Below are 14,236 nucleotides of genomic sequence, written 5' to 3'. Positions count from 1 at the left end.
ACCTCTGAATGTTTAGTCATCATGTGTCTTCTTGCGCTGCACCCCTGAATGTATTGTGATTACATCATGTGCTCTGTCCTTAACACCGCTGAATGTGTAGGTCTATACATCATGTGTTTTCTTTCTTTACTACTCCTCTGAATGTATATTCATGCATCATGGGTAGTGTGTTCTGAGTTATACCCCTAAGTGGATTTCATCCTTAGGTGGTTGTTCTTTCTAGTACAGGTGGACCTAGTGAGGTCCTGGGTACCTGCGTGACATGCTCCTAAGGTGTTTAGGGTTGCGTAGTGTGAACTTACCTGTTCCCAGTAGTTACTGGATGTGATTCATAACTGTTACTTTGTGCTACAGTGATTTTATACTCTTTTAGTCTAAGTTCTGATAGTATTTCATTACTACTAAAGTGCTGATTGTGACAGTGGCCCTTGTGGCCCTGTCTTGTGAATAATCCCATGTGAATATTGCCCGTGCCAATTGGCACCATGTATATGTGTGATTTTATCTGATGTGCTTTTACAATACAAAAGGTATTTTTATAATAACCTTGTGTGGAGTCTCTTTTGTGGTGTGGTGTTGTTTCTATTGTGCGCTGACGCAAATGCTTTACACATTGCCTCCGAGTTTAGCCTAGACTGCTCGTGCCAAGCTACCAAGGGGGTGAGCAGGGGTTATCTTGGCGTGTGACTTCCTTGCTCTGACTAGATTGGTGGTTTCTGCCTGGCTTTGGCATCCGCCTTAGCCTACCAGAAATAGCCAGTTCTAACATTGGTGGCAGCGGTGGGATTTGGACTTGTGTTTGCGCAGTGCCATAGCGACAACTGGCTACATTACAAAACTCTGCAATTGTTTTTTTCAGATAGTCACCTGTTTGGGATTATTGTTTTTGATTTTTTTCCTCAAGAGTGTCATTTTCAAATGTGTTTCTGCGCTTTATGTTTAGCGGCAGATGAGAGAAAGTGACAGGGCGGGACGCCAGAAGAGGGGGAGGTTCCCATAGATTAGGAATCCCTTGCTGGGTCCCTTGTCCAATCCCAAATCCTGTACCTATATGGGTAGGTGGAAGAGAGGGAGTGTGAGGAGAAAAGACTAGCTCAGGGGGTGGTTGTTCCCTGAGTGTAGTGTGTGTGTCTGGATTCCCCAGTGTGGTAGGATCCAGTGGTGGCAGCTTTAATGTGTCCAGTTGGTTAATTCCCATTCCCCGCTCCCAGAGTTTGGTACCTGTGTCACGTGTGGTCAGGTTGAGGGATCAGGGGTGGTAGAAACTGCCTTACCAATCCGAGGGGGGGGAGTGTGCGAATGAGTGATGTCTTGAACTGGAGGAGCTGGTGGGAGTCTTTTTTTTAAAGGAGCTTGCACGTGAGGTGTACCTCTGGTGGTGTGCAGGAGGTCCTGCAGAGGAACTGGACAAGAAGGTGGATGTCTGGTGGTGTGCTAGATGTCTTGCAGTGGCATTAGGGAGTGATTCTAAAAGCAGTGGCTTGTGTATCTGATGATCCTGTGTAGGTGAAGAGGTTCATGTGTAGCCCAGCTAGATCCCATTAGGATGGTAGGGGTGTAGGGGCTCACGTCCTGTCTCAGTGGAGGCGGAGTGAGTGTGGGACGGTGTGTCCCACGTTGGCCTTAAACCCTATCTCAGGGCCCGGAGGGTTCCCTAAGGGAGCGCCAGGTCAGGGGCCTAGGCTGTACATACAGGTCATTTGAGGAGGATCTTCCTGTGTCTAGAGGACGGGGAGTGTCTGTAACCAGAACTCCGGCGGTCCTGGTGGGGGGCAGCACCATTCCTAAGTGGAGGGTGCAGAAGTCCTGGCTCGCTGAGCATTTGCCCGTCTAGAGTGCTTGACCATTTGTGGGGCCTCTGGAGGTCGTTCCCCGAGGAGGGGGGAAAGCCGGGTTGGGGTTGTGGCCTGATCTGGGAGGAGTACTGGAGGAAAGTGTGTCACTGATACGCCGCTGGCGTGTGCTCTGTCTAGCCTTGGACATACTGAGAATCACCCTGTGATAGGGAGTACTGAAGGAAAGTGTGTCACTGATACGCCGCTGGCGTGTGCTCTGTCTAGCCTGGGACATACGGAGAATCACCCTGTGATAGGGAGTACTAGAGGAGAGTGTGTCGCTGATACGCCGCTGGCGTGTGCTCTGTCTAGCCTGAGACATACTGATACTGGAAGGGGGTGCAGAGGGATGGTGTCCTCACTTCTGACCCCGGTACAACCTGAGGGTTTAGATCTTAGGTTGGGAGATTAGGAAACTTCTAGGTCAAGAGGAATCTCTGCCAAAGTGGATCAGCTGAAGAGACTGAGGGGGCTGCCCTTGCTGTGTGTACTGGGGCTCACCTGCAGTTTGTTGTTTCCACTAAGGTAGAGGAAAGGGGGCTTTGCGGTGTGCTGTGTTCCCCCACCTGCTTGAAGAGGAACTGTGCTGTGTGCTTTGTACCTCAGAAGTGAAATAGTTTCCAGGTGGTAGACCAGTGATGGAGTGAGGTCCTGATCTGGCAGGAGACTTGTGTTCTGGTGAATGCTTCTCTGTGAGGGTGCGGAAACCCAGAAGTAGAGGTAGGGTGGGGCTTTCTCGCCCGAGACCTCTGGTCAGCTTGGGGGTGTGGACCCTAGGTTGTTGGATCAGTGGTAGTTGTAGCTACACTGAGAGAGAGAGTGGAGAATGGCTATTGTGTGCCAGGGGTTATTGCCCCCCGCTCTATGGATTGGTTAGGACCTGTGATTTGGATGGTCTTGACTGTGGATGACTAGGGAGTACCAGTGGGGTGTCCTAGTTGTGTCAGAGAGTTATTGTTTAGAGGTAACCAGGTAGGTTCAGAGTGGCGAAAAACCGGAGGGTGTCCCTGCCGGGCAGGTCCGTGTCCGTGGTTTTTGTCGCCCAAAGCAGTGAAGCCCATCAGTGGAGTGATTGGTCTACCCTGCGTTTTGGCTGGAAGGGGGCTGTGTTGGACCCGGCCTTTGGGCAGGTTCACCCCTAGACTTTTTGCTTTTTCCTAGCCTGTTTCTGGAACCTGGTGTTGGTGATTCTAGGCCTCTGCGCACTTTTTTCACTGTGGTACAGTGTAAAGTGCTGGAGCTCTCTGTATGAAGAGTGAGTGACCTGCCCTCCCATAGAAATGAATGGGGAATATGTATGCCCATGGTAGTTCCTGTTGTGTGGGGAGTGCAGGGGTCGAGATTGATATATGTGAACTCGTGAGAATGAATGCTGCAAAATGATGTATGCAGCATGACTGTGCCTAGTCTGGAAGTACTACTTTTGGAAGTTGGTATATTTGTGTAAGTTGGTGCTAGCGTGTGATTGGCTGGTGAGTCTGCCCAGGAGTGCCTGGACCTGCTGGTGGATGGACTGTCCGGTTTGAGTAGGACAGGGTCTGCAGGGTCTGCAAGGCCCCAGAGGAGGGGGTCTGAGTCAGCCGTGGATGAAAGGCCCCTCTGCTGTCAGGGATGGGAGGAAAGAGCGTCTGGTGGTGCCGGGCCGTGCCTGTCGGCCACCCTGCTAGCTCTCCTTCCTGACGGCTCACTGTCACCTCTGGCCCTGAAGCTGTCAGGAAAGACGTAAACCAGAAACATTCCAGCACTCAGGGTCCCTTGCACGAAGTACTTCAAAGGCATTTCTGGCTATAAGAAGGGGATGAGTCTCCTTCCAACTTCTTCTTGTTCTAGCTCTTGTGGCTGACTTGGATCTACCAGGGGTGGGCGCTGCCCAGCCCCTGGGTGCCTGGATTCCTGGACTCCTGGGGGACCCTTCTGCCCTGCCTGGGCTGAAGGGGGGACTTGGCTTTGCCTCTGGGGAAGCTCTGGGACCTTGGCGGCATGGAGAAGCTGCCTTTTCCTGGGGAAAGCGCTGGAGTTGGTTCCTAGCGCCTGGAGGCGCTGTGCTTTGCCTGGACCACCTGGGAGTGCTCTGCCTGCTGTCTGGCGCTTTGGAGCGCTTCATTTCCCCCAAGCGCTTGAGAGCGCTTTCTTTGGACTTTCTAGCGCTCTGCCTGCTGTGTAGCGCTTTTCCTGCCCGTTTATAGCGCTGGATGCGCTGAGGACGCCTGCCTGCATTGATTTAATGCTCTATGAGTGCCCACCTCGCTCTGCCGTGGTGAAAACAAACCACGAAGGGGCCGCGACCGGATTGGCCGAGACCCGAGGAGAGCCGTGCTCTGATTGGCCCGTGGATCGGCGAGGCCGCGCTGCCATTGGTTGGCGGCCTCGCGTCATGAGGGGCTCGTCGCAGGAGCCGCGACGCGATTGGCTGGGCCGCCCTGAGGCCGAGGAGGAGGAAGGACGCATGGCGGCCAGGAGAGAGCTGTTCCCGCTTCCCCCTGCCTGGGGGAAGCTCTGATGGTCATTGCCGGTCTCCCGTGTGCAGAGGGAGACCGGAGATTCCCCCGCCGCCACAGTGAAGCCGGCGGCAGGAGCAGAGAGCCCTCACGTGCAGCCGCCGCCCGGAGGAGCCCCGCCCCGAAGACAGCCCGGTGAGTTGGAAGGGCTAGGGGGGGGCTCGACGCAGCGGTTGTTGGTGCCGGTGAGGCACCGGGAGCGAGAGCACTAGGGCGGCCCCAGATGGCAGTGGGCCGCCCCAACGTCGCACAGAGCCTGTAGAAGCTCCCACAACCCGGGGCAGTATTGGTGTCAGAGTCCCCCGTGAGGGACTCCAACGAAGCGAGGAGGCTTTGGGCGGTCCCGCTGGGCAGAGGGCCGCCCCGACGATCGCGGGGCATATTACTCGGAGCCCTGTGAGGGGCTCGTGGCCGCATGTTGTCTAGAGAGCCTGTTGAGGCTCAGAAGGGGGTTTCCTTGAGTCGAGTCCCCCGTGAGGGACTCCAACTGCCTAAGTTACGTTCAGAGCCTGTTGAGGCTCTTGGGGGGGCCACGTCAGTTAAGCGGGGGCATCGGGGCATATTGCCGGTGCTCGCCCCCTCCTGCCTGGGAGGAGCTCGTGTCCAGAGTCCGGCGAGGCTCATGGGGGCACCCTTGTTTTAAGAGCCTCTGTGGCTCCAACGTCTGGGGCATGTGCTATGCCCAGAGCCTGGGTGGCTCCAGCAGTAGCGCAGTTGGCGCCTAAGGGCCAGTGAGGGCCCTGGCGCAGTTTTATTGTTCTCCAGGTGCCCAGCACTTAGTGGGCACCTGCTACGTTTAGGCTTTTTGAACTTTGAGACTGGCACCCTGACACTGAGACTCAGGGCGTCTGAGCCCCAACAAGGCCGTTGGCCTAGGGACTGCCACAGGTAGTGGCTTATGTGAGTTTGCGCAATGGTATGGTTATTGCACCTCTGAATGTGATCTTTTGCATCATGTGTTATTCCTGCACCTCTGAAGGTTTTTAGGCCTCATGTGATTTTTGCGCTATTGCTCTACTCTTGACACCTCTGAATGTTTGATGCATTATGTGTCTTTCTTTTCATGCGCTGCACCTCTGAATGTTTAGTCATCATGTGTCTTCTTGCGCTGCACCCCTGAATGTATTGTGATTACATCATGTGCTCTGTCCTTAACACCGCTGAATGTGTAGGTCTATACATCATGTGTTTTCTTTCTTTAATACTCCTCTGAATGTATATTCATGCATCATGGGTAGTGTGTTCTGAGTTATACCCCTAAGTGGATTTCATCCTTAGGTGGTTGTTCGTTCTAGTACAGGTGGACCTAGTGAGGTCCTGGGTACCTGCGTGACATGCTCCTAAGGTGTTTAGGGTTGCGTAGTGTGAACTTACCTGTTCCCAGTAGTTACTGGATGTGATTCATAACTGTTACTTTGTGCTACAGTGATTTTATACTCTTTTAGTCTAAGTTCTGATAGTATTTCATTACTACTAAAGTGCTGATTGTGACAGTGGCCCTTGTGGCCCTGTCTTGTGAATAATCCCATGTGAATATTGCCCGTGCCAATTGGCACCATGTATATGTGTGATTTTATCTGATGTGCTTTTACAATACAAAAGGTATTTTTATAATAACCTTGTGTGGAGTCTCTTTTGTGGTGTGGTGTTGTTTCTATTGTGCGCTGACGCAAATGCTTTACACATTGCCTCCGAGTTTAGCCTAGACTGCTCGTGCCAAGCTACCAAGGGGGTGAGCAGGGGTTATCTTGGCGTGTGACTTCCTTGCCCTGACTAGATTGGTGGTTTCTGCCTGGCTTTGGCATCCGCCTTAGCCTACCAGAAATAGCCAGTTCTAACATCAATCATATAATTTCAAACAATATCGAATACAAGATTATCACCAACATAATTAAATAAGCATTACTAAAAAACACTTTTTACACAAAACAATTACTTAAAATAAACCCAAAATGGATTATACACAGCCACGGCCATTGCAGGTAAGAGCAGTGGAGCAGTGGGGCCGGGTGAGGGGGGATTTCGAGAGTTGACCGCAAGGGAAAATTCATTATTTATTTAATTTTCCATCATTGTTGTCTCTCAAAATCCCCCCTAACCTGGCCCCACCACTCTTAACTGAAGCAACCGCAGCTGGTTATCAGTCAATCAATCAGAGTACTTGTAGAGCACACTACTTACCTGTGAGGGTCTCAAGGCGCTGAGGGGAGGGGGTGCTGCTACTGCTCGAAGAGCCAGGTCTTGAGGAGTCTTCTGAAGGCGAGTAGGTCTTGGGTCTGCCGTATGTGGGTAGGGAGGGTGTTCCAGGTCTTGGCGGCAAGGTTGGAGAACAATCTGCCACCGGAGGTTCTTTGTTGAATGCGGGGGACAGTGGCGAAGGAGAGGCTGGCAGAGCAGAGCTATTCAAAGACAATGGTCTCAGACAATTACTTCTACTTCAGAGATTATTCACTTAGTTCTTGGACTTGTACAGTTACTTAGCCCAGATACATTCAATGATAATAAAACTACAGTCAGAATCAAATTCAAACAAAGCAACAGCAATAATTCAGGGCAATTTTAATTCATAACGATTATAGCTATCTCAATACACACAGAGAGAGATTCGGTTGCCCAAACTAGAATATGTGCACGAAAATGAATTTAGCGTGTTAGAGTAGAAAAGGAAAATAGAACATAGAGTGAGAAGTGCTTCAGTTGAAGAAACATGAACAATCAATTTATATCCAAAAAACAATTTTTCAACAATATCCTGGCGTATGATAATTTTTTCAAAAACACTTTCCTATGGAGACCATGCTTCCACAATTATATTGCACATGAAAGGGATTTATGACAACATCCAGGAACAAAAGTTCAAGTGGCGTCGACGTTTCGACTCGTCTTTGAGGCCTTATGGGAAATTAAACCTTGGCCAGCGAGTCTTCATCAGGACTAATAGTATGGGCAGCCAGGAGAGTAGCAAGGCCCTGAAACAAATTAAATATAGGTATAAGGCTGTTGCACACCCAAAAATTAAAAAGAAGGGGGGTGTTATTAGAATGAATATTGTCTTACCTAATCAGTCTAGATGTCAAGGAGGGATGATGTGTACAATCTCACATTCGGAAATAAGGAATTAATGCCTAAAGATATAACAAAGATTGTCACTAGACCAATCTTACATTAGTGGCGATTTAAACATCCAGACTACAAATTTATTTACCTTATTGACAAGGTGGTTCTATGTTGTAATTAGATAGAATCCAGCAGGTAATTAATCTCTGCTTCCTCAGAAAATTAATCAAGTCCTATTTACAAAAAAAGGGGACAAAATAGTGAAGGGGACTTTGTTAATGAAAGGATCCTGAAAAACGTGGTCGTGCCTATAGGTATTAAGCATGGAATCTAAAAGGCAATCTTACCCATTATGGCTTCCAAGTGGCCCATTGAAACTGCCAGTAATGGACGCACATGCAGTTGGTGGAGTCACCAGTAATTTAAGCAGTTCCCCAGCCCCGTTCGGCTTTTAAATCCAAAATATGGGTCGGGTTGCCTACGGGGCAAAAAACGGGGAGATCGAATCAATTATGGCCTCTGATGGGGTTAAATAGATAAAAATTGCGGCGGTTGTGGTGTAAACTCACCAGTCTTGGCCACAGTACCCCAGGCTCCGTTCGGCGTCTATTTCCGATAGTAACCGGCGTCAGTCATAGACAGAGAAGACGCACTCCGTATAGCAACGCGGACTGAATCCACCGGCATGCCGAAAATGAAAGACTTAAATCAGTAAAGCTCTTTCATTCTGGGGCGTGTCCTAACATCGAGCATGCATGGCAATGGAGTACAGATCTGCCACTGAAATCGAAGGATTGGTTTCTCTAATTTGTCGGCCATTTTGGGTTGGGTCCGTGGATGTCTAAATTTAATGACAACCATCGGTATGGAATATACACAAGTTCTAAAACAGATTGTAAACAGTATATACATTGTCATATATTTCAATACATTCATGCAAAAATATATTACAAAAAACGAGTATATAATAATACAGTATATAAAAATATATTACAAAGAACAGTACATAGTAATACAGAGTACAGTATACAAAATGGTCTATATATACTGCATGGTTCAGTTATCAAGCTTAAGGATTCATGGACTGCATAATACTGGGATGTCCACCCTCTTAATGAGTGCAGGTTGAATCTGGGCTTCTTAGGAGATAAGATTATCTTAACCTTCGTCCTGATACATTAAACCTTCAGAAGGGACACCTGCCTATTTATTTCCTCCTGTTCATTAAGTCCCTGATTCACGGTGTTAAGTAAATATATCCATTTACATTCTCTTAGGTTGAGTATGTTTCCAAAATCACCACCACGTGCATTCAGGGTAACCTTCTCAATCACCCACCACCTAAGGCTATTGCTCTCATGGCCAAAGGTAGTGAAGTGGTCGACCAGTGGTGCTCCGGGGGTTTTACACTTGATGCGACTGCAGTGTTGGAGAATTCTGCACTTGATTCTTTGTGTAGTTTGACCTACATATAAGAATCCACATGGACATGAGATCGCATAGATGACCCCTGCAGTATTGCAGTTACTGTGTTGCTTTAGAGTGTATGCTTTGTTATTATGGCTGAATGTAGTGCATTCTTTAGTTAGGGGGCACGCGCGGCACGATCCGCATTTGCTATGGCCCTTAACTGGGGGCAGGTCCCAAAGAGTGGTCTGTCCCATCACTTGTTTCATGGGTAAAAGTGATCGGACCAAGTGGTCCCTGACGTTCATCGCTTTGCGAAATGCATGTAATGGAGGGGGCAGTCCCCCAAGTTCCTCACTTACTAAGTGCCAATGAAGGTTGATGGATTTTTTGATGGCGCTACTCTTAGTGTTATAGGTGGTGACACATACAAGACGATCCTCACTTAGTTTTTTCGGGGTTGGGACCAATAAATTCTCCCGATGGTTGTGCCAAGCCCTCTTGCGGGCTTTTTTCAACAGTTGTGTAGGATATCCACGCTCTTGAAGTCTCACAATAAGTAGGGAAGATTCCTCAAAATAATCTTCTTTTTTGGAACAATTCCTCCGCAGCCTCAGGAATTGGCCGAAAGGCAAATTGTCTCTGAGGTTGCGGGGGTGGTGACTCGTGTACCTTAGCAGGGTATTGCGTTCGCTGGTCTTCCGGTACAATGTAGTGTATAATTTCCCCTCATCTGATTTAATTTGGATATCCAAGAAGTTAATGGTGGTGCTGTTGGATTCCAGGGTAAATTGAATGTCATCAGAATAGGAATTGAGCCCTTTATGGAAATCGTTAAGTTGTTCATCACTCCCTTCCCAAATTAAAAGCACATCGTCGATGTACCGTGCCCATAGGGCAATGTGATCACGGTGTGGATTTTGCACATTAAGGACATATCTTTGCTCAAACTCATTCATGTATATTATAGCCAAGTTGGGGGCAAAGCTTGCCCCCATAGCTACTCCTTTCGTTTGAAAATAGAAATGGTCCAGGAATGTGAAGAAATTTTGTGTCATTGCTATGGTCAATAATTGAATAATAAATTCAGTTGGAACACGGTGTGGTGTGGGTCTCTCGTTTAAAACATTCTCAATGCATAGTAGTGCCGCTTGTTGAGGAATGTTTGTATATAAGGACACAATGTCCATTGTGGCCAATAAATATCTCGCAGGATCATATGCTCGGCCATCGACTAGCTTGATCACATTCATTGTGTCCCTTAGATATGTTGGGGTGGACACAGCGATGGGTTTCAAGAATATGTCGATGTACTTACAGAGAGGCTCTAGTAGGGACCCACATCCTGAAATGATGGGTCTTCCAGGGGGGTCCACCATCCGCTTGTGAACTTTGGGTAACGTATAAATTGTAGGCATACGTGGGTTCTTATTATTCAAGAATTCCAGTTCTTGTTTGGTGATTATGCCATCCTCATATGCTCGAGTTGTAATTCTGTTGATCAATGTGCCAATTCTTTTGGTTGGATCAGATTTAAGGAGGGTATCATTTCCTACTACGGATAGCTGGGACAAGATTTCATTCCTATATTTTTCAAAACTCTGGACAACGATCGCACCCCCCTTGTCCGCGGGTTTTATCACGATGTTGCTGTTGTTTTTTAGGGTAGCCAGAGCTTCTCTCTCCGGTTTGGAAATGTTATACGGGACATATTTCCTTTCGGTTAGTATTTTATCCACATCCCGCAACACCACCTGTTCATATGTTCTGATTTTATGGTCAATGAGGTGTGTTGGAGGGTTGAATTTGGAGGGAGGTCTTAGGCCACTTCCAGAAAAGACAGGTTGAGAAGGAATTTTTAGGAAGTAATGTTTAAGTCTCACTTTCCTGAAAAACTGTTGGAGTTCCATCCTGAGAGTGAAATTATCAGGCATAGAAGTGGGGACAAAGGATAACCCCTTACACAAGATTTTTTGCTCGTTCTCATTGAGTGGGTAGTCGGAGATGTTAATGACAGGGTTATCTGGAACCGGTCTTACCACCTGTAGTGTTGCCGACGTGTGCGAATTTCGCCATGGGAGTCCTGTTGGAATTGGACCTGTTTGTTCCCCCTCCCTGTACCTCGATTCCAACGAGTAGGGCGCTGTCCCCTGGGTCTGCCCCAGGGGCGTCCCCTCCCTCGTGTGTCCCACCATTGTTCCTCGGTTAAAAAAGGTTGTTGATCTGTGGGATTTTGTTCGGGGTTACGTGTAGCCCCTCCTGTGCTAGTTCCTGGGCGTTCAGGCTCACTATCCGAGCTACTGGTATACGATGAGCCTGAGAAAGTATTGAAACGTCTGTAGCCCCCCCTTCCTCTACTGGTTAAGCCACCTCGCTGGTCTCTAGTGAAGTAACCTTCTTGGAGGTAGGGGTATGTGATTTTTTTGTCATAGGAATTTATATCCTTGGCAACTTTGTCCAGCTTTGTGCTCTGTGTATACAAATCAAATTCCCTTATAGTTTTATCTAATCTGTCCAGTGCCTCTTTGGCATTGGCGAGGGCCTTATCCTCAGTGATCTCCTTCCTGAGGTCTGCAATTTCCCTTGTCAAACGTTCAACCTCTTCCACTGCAGTCTCGATACCCAACACCATCCAGTGTCTTGAACACGTGTTAGATATGAGGCTGAAGTTGTCTTTAAACTTAGGATTCTCAAGGAAAATTGCAGGCTCGTTCCGTACCTGTAACCCAATTGGTATCACATTGGAGCGTAGATATTTCGCTAGTGTATGCCCATGAAGCCTAGTACGTATGAGTTTCTTTTCCAGACGTTCTAATTTGGAAACTTTCTCATTCAAGGACAAATTGCCAATGGAAATACTGTCTGGAAGGAGGGTACCACCTCCCTCCTCCTGTAGGAGTTTTTCAATATAGTCCTCGCTGTATGTGAGGGTCTCTTTTTCTGACATTACTAATGTACTAAATCATTCAACGGACACATTACAAAAGACAACAAAAATGAACATTACAATGATAATTAACAAACGTAAACCCTCGCAGTATCACTGCTTTAAGGTAACCATTAAGTCAATGGGGTGACCCAGAACGTCAAAGAGACCCGGGTAGTAAATGCTATTCAAAGACAATGGTCTCAGACAATTACTTCTACTTCAGAGATTATTCACTTAGTTCTTGGACTTGTACAGTTACTTAGCCCAGATACATTCAATGATAATAAAACTACAGTCAGAATCAAATTCAAACAAAGCAACAGCAATAATTCAGGGCAATTTTAATTCATAACGATTATAGCTATCTCAATACACACAGAGAGAGATTCGGTTGCCCAAACTAGAATATGTGCACGAAAATGAATTTAGCGTGTTAGAGTAGAAAAGGAAAATAGAACATAGAGTGAGAAGTGCTTCAGTTGAAGAAACATGAACAATCAATTTATATCCAAAAAACAATTTTTCAACAATATCCTGGCGTATGATAATTTTTTCAAAAACACTTTCCTATGGAGACCATGCTTCCACAATTATATTGCACATGAAAGGGATTTATGACAACATCCAGGAACAAAAGTTCAAGTGGCGTCGACGTTTCGACTCGTCTTTGAGGCCTTATGGGAAATTAAACCTTGGCCAGCGAGTCTTCATCAGGACTAATAGTATGGGCAGCCAGGAGAGTAGCAAGGCCCTGAAACAAATTAAATATAGGTATAAGGCTGTTGCACACCCAAAAATTAAAAAGAAGGGGGGTGTTATTAGAATGAATATTGTCTTACCTAATCAGTCTAGATGTCAAGGAGGGATGATGTGTACAATCTCACATTCGGAAATAAGGAATTAATGCCTAAAGATATAAAAAAGATTGTCACTAGACCAATCTTACATTAGTGGCGATTTAAACATCCAGACTACAAATTTATTTACCTTATTGACAAGGTGGTTCTATGTTGTAATTAGATAGAATCCAGCAGGTAATTAATCTCTGCTTCCTCAGAAAATTAATCAAGTCCTATTTACAAAAAAAGGGGACAAAATAGTGAAGGGGACTTTGTTAATGAAAGGATCCTGAAAAACGTGGTCGTGCCTATAGGTATTAAGCATGGAATCTAAAAGGCAATCTTACCCATTATGGCTTCCAAGTGGCCCATTGAAACTGCCAGTAATGGACGCACATGCAGTTGGTGGAGTCACCAGTAATTTAAGCAGTTCCCCAGCGCCGTTCGGCTTTTAAATCCAAAATATGGGTCGGGTTGCCTACGGGGCAAAAAACGGGGAGATCGAATCAATTATGGCCTCTGATGGGGTTAAATAGATAAAAATTGCGGCGGTTGTGGTGTAAACTCACCAGTCTTGGCCACAGTACCCCAGGCTCCGTTCGGCGTCTATTTTCGATAGTAACCGGCGTCAGTCATAGACAGAGAAGACGCACTCCGTATAGCAACGCGGACTGAATCCACCGGCATGCCGAAAATGAAAGACTTAAATCAGTAAAGCTCTTTCATTCTGGGGCGTGTCCTAACATCGAGCATGCGTGGCAATGGAGTACAGATCTGCCACTGAAATCGAAGGATTGGTTTCTCTAATTTGTCGGCCATTTTGGGTTGGGTCCGTGGATGTCTAAATTTAATGACAACCATCGGTATGGAATATACACAAGTTCTAAAACAGATTGTAAACAGTATATACATTGTCATATATTTCAATACATTCATGCAAAAATATATTACAAAAAACGAGTATATAATAATACAGTATATAAAAATATATTACAAAGAACAGTACATAGTAATACAGAGTACAGTATACAAAATGGTCTATATATACTGCATGGTTCAGTTATCAAGCTTAAGGATTCATGGACTGCATAATACTGGGATGTCCACCCTCTTAATGAGTGCAGGTTGAATCTGGGCTTCTTAGGAGATAAGATTATCTTAACCTTCGTCCTGATACATTAAACCTTCAGAAGGGACACCTGCCTATTTATTTCCTCCTGTTCATTAAGTCCCTGATTCACGGTGTTAAGTAAATATATCCATTTACATTCTCTTAGGTTGAGTATGTTTCCAAAATCACCACCACGTGCATTCAGGGTAACCTTCTCAATCACCCACCACCTAAGGCTATTGCTCTCATGGCCAAAGGTAGTGAAGTGGTCGACCAGTGGTGCTCCGGGGGTTTTACACTTGATGCGACTGCAGTGTTGGAGAATTCTGCACTTGATTCTTTGTGTAGTTTGACCTACATATAAGAATCCACATGGACATGAGATCGCATAGATGACCCCTGCAGTATTGCAGTTACTGTGTTGCTTTAGAGTGTATGCTTTGTTATTATGGCTGAATGTAGTGCATTCTTTAGTTAGGGGGCACGCGCGGCACGATCCGCATTTGCTATGGCCCTTAACTGGGGGCAGGTCCCAAAGAGTGGTCTGTCCCATCACTTGT

This window comes from Lissotriton vulgaris, chromosome 5, assembly GCF_964263255.1.
Source record: "Lissotriton vulgaris chromosome 5, aLisVul1.2, whole genome shotgun sequence".
Lineage (NCBI taxonomy): Eukaryota > Metazoa > Chordata > Amphibia > Caudata > Salamandridae > Lissotriton > Lissotriton vulgaris.
Note: the sequence above shows the minus strand (reverse complement) of the source record.